Source organism: Elephas maximus, chromosome 12 (genome assembly GCF_024166365.1).
Source record: "Elephas maximus indicus isolate mEleMax1 chromosome 12, mEleMax1 primary haplotype, whole genome shotgun sequence".
Taxonomy (NCBI): Eukaryota; Metazoa; Chordata; class Mammalia; order Proboscidea; family Elephantidae; genus Elephas; species Elephas maximus.
The window spans coordinates 46028679-46042319 of NC_064830.1; the positions used below are offsets into that span (position 1 = coordinate 46028679).

Genomic DNA, 13641 nt, shown 5'->3' on the forward strand with positions numbered 1-13641 from the left:
CTATAAACCAGTGGTTGTCGAGTTGATTCTGACTCATGGCAACCAGCGAGAACTTGCTCCACCCAGGATTTTCAATGGCTGATTTTTCAGAATTAGATCACCAGGCCTTTCTTCTGAGGTGCCATTAGTGGACTGTAACTACCAACCTCTCTGTTAGCATCCAAGTGTTAAACGTTTCCACCACCCAGGAACTCCTGATAGGAAGAAGGTGGAAATAAGTAAAAGAATCAAAACAGTAAGGTGGGATATAGTACATTGATTTATTCCCTAAATATTTATCACCAACCACCACCACCACATACAAGGCACTTTACTAGGCACTGTGGATACAGCAGTAAATGGAAGAGACAAAAATCTCTACCCTCAGGGATATGAAAGAGGAGGAAGTCACTGGGGTGAAGTTTGGATTTGGGAAGTGAGGCAGGAGACAGAGGGGACTAGGTCTCCCCCCCCCCACCATGTTTGGATGTCAAATGCATAGAGTTAATTATAAACATTGTCATCTATTTCTATAAGGACTACATTCATTTTCGTATTCTCACTGCTCGCTATACTGCCTGGCATATAGTAAGTGCTGATATCTGTTTGTGAAATCTCTTCCCCAATTTTAATCCTGAGTGACTGACAAAATGAAGGTATTTTAAACAACATAGGAAACATCCGGCAGGAGAAGTTGTGAGTATGGTGGGAAACAGATGATGATCTATTTTATTTGAAGTGCTTGTAAAACTTGTACAGAGATATTCATCAAGCAGCTCAAATTGAAGGTCTAGACCTGTGCTGTCCAATAAGGTAGCCACTAGCCACATGTGGCTATTTAAATTTAAATTAATTGAAATTAAATAGGATTTAAAATTCAATTCATCAATTATACTAGCTACATTTCAGGCCCTCACATGTGGCTAGTTTCTATCATATTGGGCTGGACAGATACAGAACATTTGCATTATTGTAGAAAATTTTATTGGACAACACCAGTCTAGACTCTAGATCTTGGAAATAGACTTTTCTATCTATTTATATTTGCCCACAAAGTCCTTTCAATTTTTTCTCAGAAATACCTCTCAAATGCAGCAATCCAGGTCTAGCATTACTGTCTTAACTAGAACTTCCTATCATCAGCTATTTACAGTCTCCTATCTGGTCTCCTGGGAAACCCTGGTGGCGTAGTGGTTAAGTGCTACAGCTGCTAACCAAAGGGTCGGCAGTTTGAATCCGCCAGGCACTCCTTGGAAACTCTATGGGGCAGTTCTACTCTGTTCTCTAGGGTCGCTATGAGTCGGAATCAACTCGATGGCACTAGATTTCCGGGATCTGGTCTCCAGAAACCCTCGTGGCATAGGGTTTAAGAGCTATGGCTGCTAACCAAAAGGTTGGCAGCTTGAATCCTTGGAAATCCTATAGGGCAGTTCTACTCTATCCTACAGGATCACTATGAGTCGGAATGGACTCGATGGCAATGGGTTAACTGGTCCCCTACAAACTTTTTCTGGCTCAAAGCATAGGTTCTGCTTGTATAAAACAAAAACACAACAAACACACAACCTCCCAAAGCTGATTGTGTCATCCTGCTAAAAGTAACTAAACAAAATCTCTCAGTACCGCACTGCGAGTAGCAGCATTTCCCAACCTTTCTTGTCTCAAACTTCTTTCACTATCATATATAATTTGTCAACCCTCTTAGAAATTAGAAAAAATCATTTGTCCCTTTTTCATAATATGTGATCAGTGATTTTCAGTAAATAATATTTTATTTAAAACAGTAGGTTTTTAAAAATTGCAAAGTTCATTTTAACATAACCTTTAAGAGTTAGAGAAAAGACAAATATACATTGTTCCCCATGTAAAAAGTGATGCATGACTTTAAATCAATCGTAATAAGAATGAATTGTTTTGCAACACGTGGGTAACAAGAAATGGCAAATACATTTCTTTTGTTTCAATCAAATATAATCTGGTTTAAGCCTCCATCAGGTAAATTGGCAAAATAAAGTCCAATATCCATTAGATTTTTTCTCCCCGATATTTGTGTTGTATAAGATCTCTGGAATTTGTGGAGAAAATAGCAGAGGGCTAGGTCCTTAAGCCACAGGGATAGCTGTTGCTTTTCTTCTTTGCCATATAACAGCAAGCATATTCACTTGTGGCTCAACCCCTCTGTGCCAAGCTTTTTAAGGAAACTTTGCTAAAACTCCCATAGTATTACATCTGAGCTCTTAGCAACGGAAGAGCTACATTCCACCAGGCTCAGGGCCCCACCACCAGGCTCGTCTGCAGACTCATCTAAGTTCCCAATTTCAGGAGGCCAGCTTCACTCCTCTCTTGGTCCCTTAAGCACTAAACACCAATGCCTTCCCCTCTGAAACATCTAAGCTTAAAACCCTCTACAGATCTAGACTTATATGGGTGTTGTCTCTTAGGTTCCTGACAGTTTTTTCAGCCTCAAAAGACTGTGGATTAGGAGAACCCGGACATGGCCTGGCTGCCTCCCTTGGGGTGAGGGGGGACATTTATTTTTTTCTCAGAAGGATGCATCAATAAAAATAAAGCATAGTGTAAATTATTCAATAAGTCACTCTGATACATAAAATAATTAATAAATTTTCTTACTACATATTTATGTAAGAAAAAGCCTTTTTTGTAAACACACACACACACGCACATTTTGTACTGAGGTTTAATTACATACAGCAAAAGTACAGATCCTAAGTATACAGTTTAGTGAGTTTTGATAAATTTATACACCCATGTAACTAACACTTCAGTTAAGATATAGCATCGCTATAACCCTAGAAAGTTCCCTTATGTCCTTTTCTAGTCTATTCTCCTTCAAGGCTGTGTTCTTTCAGTTGTAGATCTCCAGGCTAATCTCCAAGCCTGTCTTTCGAGGCACCTTTGGGTGGGTTCAAACCTCCAACCTTTTGGTTAGTCGTTAAGTGTTTAACCATTTGGGTCACTCAGGGACTCCTCGTCATGGATTAGTTTTACTTTTTTTTTGTTGTTGTATTTGTTGTTGAGAATACACACAGTAAAGCATAAAAAAAAAAAGAAAAGAAAAAGCATACACTAGTTTAACATCTCTACATGTAAAATTCTTCAAGTTGTGCAACCATTCTCACCCTTTTTCCAAATTGTTCCTCCTCCATTAACAAATTCACTGTCCCCTAAATTTCTATCTAATCTTTCGAGTTGCTGTTGTCAATTTGATCCCACATAGACAGTTCTTAAAAGAGCACATCACTCAAGAGATTTGCCTGTTCTTGAACTTTGTGAAAAATAGAATTACACAATATATATTCTTTTGCCTCTAGCTTCTTTTGCTGAGCATAATGGTCTTGAGATTCATTCACGTTTATGACAACACATTTTAAAACCCATTACCTATTGCCATTGAGTCGATTCCAACTCATAGCAACCCTATAGGACAGAGTAGAACTGCCCCATAGGGTTTCCAATGCTATAATCTTTATGGAAGCACTCTGCCACATTTTTCTCCTGTGGAGCAGCTGGTGGGTTTGAACAGCTGACCTTTCAGTTATGCTCATTAGTTTGGGGACCCAATATATATTGAAATACAGAATGAAATTTAACTACCTATTGTAGTGTAAAAAATAGAAAAAAAATTGCTTTCATGACTCAATATCTGGAATTTTTGCAGTTTGCATTTCAAAAAGTCAATTGTCTATTTCTATAATTAAAAATGGTATGTCTATGTAACAAGATAAGAAAGGTTTCAGGATGTTAATTGCAAGTGGCACAGGACTTCCACCTCATGGGAATCAGCATTGCGCTGATCTTGATTCTCGCTCCTCTGCCTTAATGTAGGCAACTTCTGGCGCTGCTATATTACATTATGCATGCACATATACACATATATACATAGCGTTATGGATTGAATTGTGTTCCTCAAATATGTGTGTCAATTTGGCTAGGCCATGATTCCCAGTATTGTGTGGCTGTCCACTATTTTGTGACCTGATATGATTTTCCTACGTGTTGTAAATCCTACCTCTATGATGTTAATGAGGCAGGATTAGAGGCAGTTATGTTAATGAAGCAGGCCACAATCTACAGGATTAGGTTGTATGATGAGCCAATCTCTTTAGAGATATAAAAGAGAGAATCAAGCAGAGAAGAGAGGAGACCTCCTAGCAGAGCCAGGAGCAGGGCACGTCCTTTGGACCTGGGTTCCCTGTGCTGAGAAGCTCCTAGACCAGGAGAAGATTGATAACAATGACCTTCCTCCAGAGCTGACAAAGAGAGAAAGCCTTCCCCTGCAGCTGGCACCTTGAATTTGGATTTTTTCTCAGAAGGCTGCATCAATAAAAATAAAACATAGTGTAAATTACTCAATAAGTCACCCTGATACATAAAATAATCAATAAATTCTCTTACTACTTATTTATGTAGTATTCAGATTTTGCCATAGATTGAATTGTGTCCCCCTAAAATATATGTCAACTTGGTTAGGCCATGATTCCCACTATTGTGTGGTTGTCCTCCATTTTGCGATTGATGTAATTTTCCTGTGTGTTGTAAACCCTAACCTCTGCCTGTGCTTAATAAGATTAGATTACGTTATGTTAAAGAGGATTAGGGTAGGATATAACATGCTTACCCAGCTCACACCTCTGATGCAATGTAAAGGAAGTCTCCCTGGTGTGTGACCTGCATTACCTTTTATCTTACAAGAGATAAAAGGAAAGGGAAGCGAGCAGACAGTGGTGGACCTCACACCACCAAGAAAGCAGTGCTGGGAGCAAAGCATATCCTTTGGAACCGAGGTTCCTGCACAGAGAAGCTCCTAGACGGAGGGAAGATTGATAACAAGGACCTTCCTCCAGAGCCTACAGAGACAGAAAGACTTTTCCCGGGGCTGGCACACTGAATTTGGAGTCGTAGACTACTACACCGTGAGAGAATAAATTTCTCTTTGTTAAAGCCATCCACTTATGGTACTTCTATTATAGCAGCACTAGATAACTAAGACATGCATATGCATACCTATATGCATATATGCGTACATTCATACATATGTAACTACACATATATTTTTTGGTTGTTTTTGTGAAATTATGTATGTCCTAGCATTTACCAAAAACATCCTTTTTTCTTGTGTACTTCTTAGTGGCATCATTTACCTTAGTCAAGCTGCGCGCATTTCACCCACATTTGGTGTTACCTTTTCCATCACCAAAGTTCCCCCTCCCTCCATCCCTGGTAATCACCAAGGAGCCAACCGTTATTGTCTTTTTATAAAACTGAGATGTTTGGCCTTTTATGATTGACTTATTTCACTCAGCATTATGTCCTCCAGATTCATCCATGTTATGTTTCAAGGGCTCGTCATTATTCTTTATGGCTGTGTAGTATTCCATTGTATGTATGTACCACGTTTTGTTTATTTATTAATCTGTTGATGGGCACTTAGGTTGTTTCCATCTTTTTGCTATTGTGAATAGTGCTGCAATGAACATAGGTGTGCATATGTCTGTTCGTGTCACTTCTATTAGGTTTCTAGGGTATATATTTAGGAGTGGGATTGCTGGATCATTAAGTAGTTCTATTTCTAGTTTTATGAGGAAGTGCCATGCAGTCTTCCATAGTGGTTGTACCATTTTACAGTCCCACTAGCAATGGATAAGTGTTCTAATCTCCCCACCTCATCAATGTTTGTTGTTTCTGCCTTCCATTTTCTTTCGATGCTTCCTGTATCATTCAAATTTTTGTCCATAGAATCCTTCAGCAGTGCAACTCAAGGCTTGAATTTTCCCTCCAGTTCTTTCAGCTTGAGACCCGCCAACCGTGTTCTTTCGTTTTGGTTTTCTAACTCCAGGTCTTTGCACATTTCATCACAATACTTCACTTTGTCTTCTCAAGCTGCCCTTTGAAATCTTTTCAGCTGTTTTACTTCATCATTTCTTCCATTTGCTTTAGCTACTCTGCATTTAAGAGGAAGTTTCAGAGTCTCTTCTGGCATCCATTTTGGCCTTTTCCTTCCTCCCCGTCTTTTTTTTTATTATTATTGTGTTTTAAGTGAAAGTTTACAAACCAAGTCAGTCTCTCATACAAAAACATATATGCCTTGCTGTATACTCCTAGTTGCTCTCCCTCTAATGAGACAGCACACTCCTTCCCTCCACTCTCTATTTTCGTGTCCATTTGTCCAGCTTCTGACCCCCTCTGCCATCTCATCTCCTCTCCAGACAGGAGATGCCAACATAATCTCAAGTGTCCACCTGATCCAAGAAGCTCACTCGTCACCAGCAACCCTCTCCAACCCACTGTCCAGTCTAATCCCTGTCTGAAGAGTTGGCTTTGGGAATAGTTCTCGTCCTGGGCCAACAGAAGGTCTGGGGGCTGTGACCACCGGGGTACTTCTAGTCTCAGTCAGACCATTATGTCTGGTCTTTTTATGAGAATTTGGGGTCTGCATCCTCCTGCTCACCTGCTCCCTCAGAGGTTCTCTGTTGTGTCCCCTGTCAAGGCAGTCATTGGTTGTAGCCAGGCACCCCCTACTTCTTCCGGTCTCAGGCTGATGTAGACTCTGGTGTATGTGTCCCTTTCTGTCTCTTGGGCTTATAATTACTTTGTGTCTTTGGTGTTCTTCATCTCCTTTGCTCTAGGTGGGTTGAGACCAGTTGATGCATCTTAGGTGGCCACTTGCTAGTGGTTAAGACCCCAGACGCCACTCTCCAAAGTGGGATGCAGAATGTTTTCTTAATAGATTTTCTTATGCCAATTGACTCAGATGTCCCCTGAAACCATGGTCGCCAACCCCCGCCCCTGCTACGCTGGCCTTCCCAGCATTCAGTTTATTCAGGAAACTTCTTTGTTTTTGGTTTCGTCCAGGTATGCTGGCCTCGCCTGTATTCTGTGTTGTCTTTCCCTTCACCTAAAATAGTTCTTATCTACCATGTAATTAGTGAAAACCCCTCTCCCTCCCTGCCTCCCCGCTGTTGTAACCATCAAAGAATGCTTCTTCTCTGCTTAAACTATTTTTCAAATTCTTATAATAGTGGTCTCATACAATATTTGTCCTTTTGCAACTGACTAGTTTCACTTAGCATAATGCCTTCCAGATTCCTCCATGTTATGAAATGTTTCACAGATTCATCATTGTTCTTTATCAATGTGTAGTACTCCATTGTGTAAATATACCATAATTCATTTATCTATTCATCTGTTGATGGGCACCTTGGTTGCTTCCTACTTTTTGCTATTGTAAACAGTGCTGCAATGAACATGGGTATGCATATATGTGTTAGTATAAAGGCTCTTACTTCTCTAGGATATATTGCAAGGAGTGGGATTGCTGGTTTGTATGGTAGTTCTATTTCTAGCTTTTAAAAAAAAAAAAAAAAAGCTTTTAAAGGAAGCACCAAATCGATTTCCAAAGTGGTTGTACCATTTTACATTGCCACCAGCAGTGTATAAGTGTTTGAATCTCTCCACAACCTCTCCAACATTTATTATTTTGTGTTTTTTGGGTTAATGCCAGCCTTGCTGGAGTGAGATGGAATCTCATTGTGGTTTTGATTTGCATTTCTCTAATGGCCCTAGTGGCATAGTGGTTAAGTGCTACGGCTGCTAACCAGGAGGTCACCAGTTCGAATCCACCAGGCACTTCTTGGAAACTCTATGGGGCAGTTCTACCCTGTCCTATAGGGTCACTATGAGTCAGAATTGACTTGACGGCAGTGGGTTTGGTTTTTGGTTTTAATAGCTAATTATCTTGAGCATTTCCTCATGTATCTGTTAGCTACACGAATGTCTTTTTTAGTGAAGTGCCTGTTCATATCCTTAGCCCATTTTTTCATTGGGTTATTTGTCTTTTTGTAGTTCAGTTTTTGCAGTATCAAAAATTTTTAAATAAATTTTAGAGATCAGATGCTGATTAGAAATGTCTTAGCTAAAAGCTTTTTCCCAGTCTGTAGGTCATCTTTTTACTCTTTTGGTGATGTCTTTGGATGAGCATAGGTATTTGATTTTTAGGAGCTCACAGTTATCTAGTTTCTCTTCTGCCTTGTTAGTAATGTTTTGTATACTGTTTATCCCATGTATTAGGGCTCCTAGCATTGTCCCTATTTTTTCTTCCTTGATCTTTACCATTTTAGATTTCATATTTAGGTCTTTGATCCATTTTGAGCTCATTTTTGTACATGGTGTGAGGTATGGGTCTTGTTTTATTTTTTTGCAAATGAATATCCTGTTATGCCAGCACCATTTGTCTTTTCACCATTTAACTGACTTTGAGCCTTTGTCAAATGTCAGCTGCTCATATATAGATGGATTTATGTCTGGATTCTCAATTCTGTTCCTTTGGTCTATGTATCTGTTGTTGTACCAGTACCAGGCTGTTTTGACTACTGTGGCAGTATAATAGGCTCTAAAATCAGGCAGAGTGAGGCCTCCCACTTTGTTCTTCTTTTTCAGTAATGCTTTACTTATCCAGGGCCTCTTTCCCTTCTATATGAAATTGGCGATTTGTTTCTCCATCTCATTAAAAAATGTCGTTGGAATTTGTATGGGAATTGCATTAAATCTATAGTTTGCTTTTGGTAGAATAGACATTTTTACAACGTTAAGTCTTCCTATCTGTGAGCAAGGTACGTTTTCCACTTTCGTAGGTCTGTTTTGGTTTCTTGCAGTAGTGTCTTGTAGTTTTCTTTGTATAGGTCTTTTATAGCTGCGGTAAGATTTATTCCTAAGTATTTTATCTTTGTGGGGGCTATTGTAAATGGTATTGATTTGGTGATTTCCTCTTCAATGTTCTTCTTGTTGTTGTGGAGGAATTCAGCTGATTTTTATATGTTTATATTGTATCCTGATACTCTGCTAAACTCTTCTATTAGTTTCAGTAGTTTTCTTGAGGATTCTTTAGGGTTTTCTGTGTATAAGATCATGTCATCTGCAAATAAAGATACTTTTACTTCTTCCTTAACAATCTGGATGCCCTTTATTTCTTTGTCTAGCCTAATTGCTCTGGCTAGGACTTCCAGCACAATGTCGAATGAGAGTGGTGATAAAGGGCATCCTTGCCTGGTTCCCGATCTCATGGGGAGTGCCTTCAGACTCTCTCCATTTAGGATAATGTTGGCTGTTGGTTTTGTATAAATGCCCTTTATCATGTTGAGGAATTTTCCTTCTATTTCTATCTTGCTGAGAGTTTTTCTCATGAATGAGTGTTGAACTTTGTCAAATGCCGTTTCTGCATCAATTGATAAGATCAGGTGGTTCTTGTCTTTTGTTTTATTTATATGATGGATTACATTAATTGTTTTTCTAATGTTGAACCATCCTTGCATACCTGGTATGAATCCCACTTGGTCATGGTAAATTATTTTTTTGATATGTTGTTGAATTCTTTTGGCTAGAATTTTGTTGAGGATTTTTGCATCTAAGTTCATGAGGGATATAGATCTGTAATTTTTTTTTTTTTTTGTGGAGTCTGCCTGGTTTTGGTATCAGTGATATGCTGGCTTCACAGAATGACGTTGGGAGCATTCTGTCCTTCTCTATGCTGTGAAACACCTTTAGTAGTAGTGGTGTTAATTCTTCTTTGAAAGTTTGGTAGAACTCTGCAGTGATGCCCTCTGGGCCAGGGCTTTGTTGTTGTTGTTGTTGTTGCGAGTTTTTAAATTACCTTTTCAATTTCTTCTTTTGTTATGGGTTTTTTAAGTTGTTCTACCTCTGTTTTTGTTAGTTTAGGTAGGTAGTGTGTTTCTAGAAATTCATCCATTGCTTCAGGTTTTCAAATTTGTCAGAGTACAATTTTTTGTAGTAATCTCGTATAGTTCTTTTAATTTCAGTTGGGTCTATTGTAATATTGCCCATCTTATTACTTTTTCAGGTTATTTGCTTACTTTCCTCTTTTTCTTTTTTGAGTTTGGACAATGGTTTATCAATTTTGTTAATGTTTTCAAAGAATCAGATTTTGGTCTTGTTAATTGTTTTTCTGTTTCATTTAATTTTGCTCTAGTTTTTATTATTTGCTTTCTTCTGACACCTGAGGGTGTCTTTTGTTCCTTTCTATTTGTTCAAGTCGTAGGGATAATTCTTTGATTTTGGGCTTTTCTTCTTTGTGTAAGTGTGCATTTATTGATATAAATTGACCTCTGAGCACTGCTTTCACTGTGCCCAAAGGTTCTGATAGGAAGTGTTTTCATTCTCATTGGATTCTATCAATTTCTTCATTCCATCCTTGATGTTTTCTATAACCCAGTCATTTTTGGGCAAGACTTTGTTCAGTTTCCAAGTGTTTGATTTCTTTTCCCTGCTTTTTCTGCTATTGATTTCCACTTTTATGGCCTTAGGGTCAGAGAGGCTGCTTTGTAATATTTCAAAGTTTTGGATTCTGCTAAGGCTTTCTTTATGACCTAATATGTGGTCTATTCTAGAGGATGTTCCATGTGTGTTGGAAAAGAAAGCATACTTGGCTGCTGTTGGGTGGAGTGTTCTGTATATGTCTACGAGGTCAAGTTGGTTGATTGTGGGATTTAGATCTTCAGTGTCTTTACTGACCTTCTTTCTGGATGTTCTGTCCTTCACTGAAATGGTGTGTTGAAGTTTCCTACTATAATTTGGCACTGTCTATCTCACTTTTCAATGCTCTTAGAGTTTGTTTTATGTATCTTGCATCCCTGTCATTGGGTGCATAAATATTTAATATGGTTACATCGTCCCTTTAATCATTATATAGTGTACTTCCTTATCTTTTGTGGTGGATTTAACTTCAAAGTCTATTTTATCAAAAATTAATATTGCCACTCCTGCTCTTTTTTGATTATTGTTTTCTTGATATATTTTTTTTCCATCCTTGAGTTTTAGTTTGTTTGTGTCTCTAAGTCTAAGGTGTGTCTCTTGTAGGCAGCATATAGACGGATCATGTTTTTTAATTCATTCTGCCTTTCTCTGTCTCTTTATTGGGGCATTTAGTCCGTTTACATTCAGCATAATCATGGATAGGTGTGAGTTTAGTGCTGTCATTTTGATGTCTTTTTTTGTATGTTGTTGACAGTTTCTTTTCCCACTTAATTTTTTTGTGCTGAGTAGTTTATCTTTATATATTGTCTTTTCTTCTTATTCATTGTTGTTGATTTTGTTTCTGCTGAGTCTCTATTTTTTTCTTGTATTTCATTTTGATGAGTAGGATTGTTAGCCTCCTTTGTGGTTACCTTAATATTTACCTCTATTTATCTACGTTTAGGAAACTCTGGTGGCCTAGTGGCTAAGTGCTACAGCTGCTAACAAAAGGTCAGCAGTTCGAATCCACCAGGTGCTCCTTGGAAACTCTATGGGGCAGTTCTACTATGTCCTATAGGGTCACTATGAGTCAGAATCAACTCGATGGCAATGGGTTTTTATCTATGTTTAAGCTTAACTTGTATTTCTTTATATCACCTTTTCTTCCTCTCCATACGAAAGATCTATGACTACATTTCTCATTCTCCCTTTATTGTTTTAATGTTGTCTTCTTTTACATGACCTTGCTGTTTCCATGGTTTGAGTGTTTTTTTAATCTTGATTTTTTTTGTGATTTCCCTATCTGTGTTGACATCTGATTGCTCTGTCCAGTGTTCTAGTCTTGGGTTGATATTTGATATTATTGGTTTTCTAACCAGAGAACTCCCTTTAGTATTTCATGTAGTTTTGGTTTGGTTTTTAGAAATTCCATAATCTTCTGTTTATCTGGAAATGTCCTAATTTTGCCTTCATATTTGAGAGACAGTTTTGCTGGATATGTGATTCTTGGCTGGTAATTTTTTTCCATCAATGCTTTATATAAGTCATCCCATTGCCTTCTTGCCTGCATGGTTTCTGCTAAGTAGTCCGAGCTTATTGTTATTGACTCTCCTTTGTAGGTGACTTTTCATTTATCCCTAGCTGATCTTAAGCTTCTCTGTTTATCTTTGGTTTTGGCAAGTTTGATTATAATATGTCTTCATGACTTTCTTTTAAGATCTACCTTATGTGGAGTTCGATGAGCCTCTTGGATGGATATCTTCTCATCTTTCATGGTATCAGGGAATTTTTCTGCCAACAAATCTTCAACAATTCTCTCTGTATTTTCTGTTATCCCTCCCTGTTCTGGTACTCCAATCACTCATAGGTTATTTCTCTTGATAGAGTCCCACATGATTCTTAAGTTTTCTTAATTTTTAAAAATTCTTTTATCTGATTTTTGTTCAACTATATTGGTGCCAAGTGCTTTATCTTCAATCTCACCAGTTCTGCCTTCAATTTCCTCAATTCTGCTCCTCTGACTTTCTATGGAGTTTTCTAATTTTGTAATTTTATTGTTAATCTTCTGAATTTCTGATTGTTGTCCCTCTATGGATTCTTGCAGCTTATGAAATTTTTCATTGTGTTCTTGCATGACCTTTTTCATTTCTTCAACTGCTTTATCTGTGGGTTACTTGGCTTGTTCTGTGTATTGCCTGATCTTCTTCCTGATCTCATTCCTGATGTCTTGAAGAGTTCTGTATATTAATCTTTTGTATTCTGCATCCAGTAATTCCAGGAAGGCACCTTCATTCAGAAGATCCCTTGATTCTTTGTTTTGAGAGCTTGTTGAAGCAATTATGGTCTGCTTCTTTATGTGATTTGATATTGACTGTTGTCTCCAAGCCATCTATATGTTATTGTATTAGTTTATTTTATGTTTGCTTACTGTATCCTAGCTTCATGCTTTGTTTTGTCTTGATATGCCCAAATAGGTTGCTCGAGTGAGCTAGTTTGATTATTTTCACCTTTGAAGCTCTAACATCCCGTCACCAGATGGCTAGAGCTGTTATCAGGTATATGAGCCTAGGAGTCCATTCACTTTTCTTGTATGGATTCAGCTCTGGTATCTGGGTAGTTGGCCATCAAGTGTGTGTTACAGGCTCTGTCCTACAGTCTTAGAGGTGCAGGGGTGATTGGCGTAGGTCCCAGTATCTGGTTGCAGCAGGGAGTCATGCTCTGAACAAGGCAGGGGGCTGAAAACCATCCCTCTAGTGTCTGTGAGGAAAGTGTGTCCCCATTTCCTAGAGTGTACAGGTGGGTGGGTTCTGCATATGGGCCATGGGCACCCAATGCTTTTAGTTGTAAGGACTGGGAGGTACCAGTTATCCTTGGATTCCTGTCACGGGTGACTGGGTGACCTGAGTGGAGCCACCAGTCCTTAGGCCCCTGATGTGGGTAGATAAGGACCCTGTTCAATAGGCAAAGTTGTGTCAAACATCAAACAACCACCTCTCCATGGCACAGCTGAAACAGTTGCAATCTGCCAACAAGGGCCTATTCCCCTGAAATAGGCCCACATAGGTCCATGCAGGGGGGAAAGGCATTTGAAGTCCATGGACCATTTATGCCTGGACAGGAGCTGCTTCTGTCCTGAGCTCCCCAACTTAGTGGAGCCGACAGATTATCTTTTCCCCAGTTGTGAATTTATTCCTTCTTCAAGGCTGGGAGAATGGCTCAGAGCACTCAGCAGGTTCTATCTCAGGCCCAGGGAAATCGACAGCCACTGAAGCTGGCCTGGGGCCTGGGGGCGTGGCAAAATATACGCAAGTACTTAGGTTTTGCTGAAAGAGCCGTTCTTCTCTGGTTCCAAAGGTGTGAGTAGGATGTGTGGCTGGCTGTTTCTTCCTGAGGAAA

At 38.9% G+C, this 13641-nt stretch overlaps 1 protein-coding gene across 1 annotated transcript in view; it reads left to right on the forward strand.

Moving 5' to 3' along the window:
- The window catches only part of C12H2orf16 (chromosome 12 C2orf16 homolog), a 54271-nt gene that overhangs the window by 279 nt on the left and 40351 nt on the right, over positions 1-13641 (forward strand). The gene's annotated exons all lie outside the window — the stretch shown is intronic.